We start from the raw sequence: 570 nt of genomic DNA on the forward strand, positions 1-570 counted from the left end.
CGATGCGCCCCGCCACCCGTCCGTCCAGGATGAGTGAGATGAGCAGGGCCTCAACCTCTGCTGCGGGCACGTTGAGCTGGTGGGCGATGAAGGGGATGCGAACGCGCGTGTAGGGCTGGATGGCGCGCAGCACCACCTGCGTGGGTGGGTGGGGGGGCAGGGGCTGGGACACAGGAGTGGCAGGCAGGGCTGGCAGTCAGGGGCTGTGACGCAGGGCTGGCAGGCAGGGCAGGGAGGCAGGCTGCTGTGGGCTGGCCGAAGGCGGGGAGGCCGCGCATGGCGTGCGCGAGAGCCTGGCGTGCAGCCCGCCACCTGCAGTCGATGACAGCGCCCTCACCCTACACCCCACGCACACTCTCACCTGCGTGCGTATGTTTGCCAGCAGGTCGTGCATGTACTGCGAGATGAAGGGGTCGCCCATGATGGCGCCCCGCTGCCCCGCCAGGATGCGCTCAAAGTCGCGGATGGCGCCCCGCTGGTACGCATCCACCAGGCTCACCATGGCGCTGACCTGGGGGGGGGGCAGTGGGGTGGGGGGGTGGGGGGTCAGGTGGGGGGGCGGGTGGGGGG

The sequence above is a fragment of the Chlorella variabilis genome (genome assembly GCF_000147415.1).
Source record: "Chlorella variabilis unplaced genomic scaffold CHLNCscaffold_3, whole genome shotgun sequence".
Taxonomy (NCBI): Eukaryota; Viridiplantae; Chlorophyta; class Trebouxiophyceae; order Chlorellales; family Chlorellaceae; genus Chlorella; species Chlorella variabilis.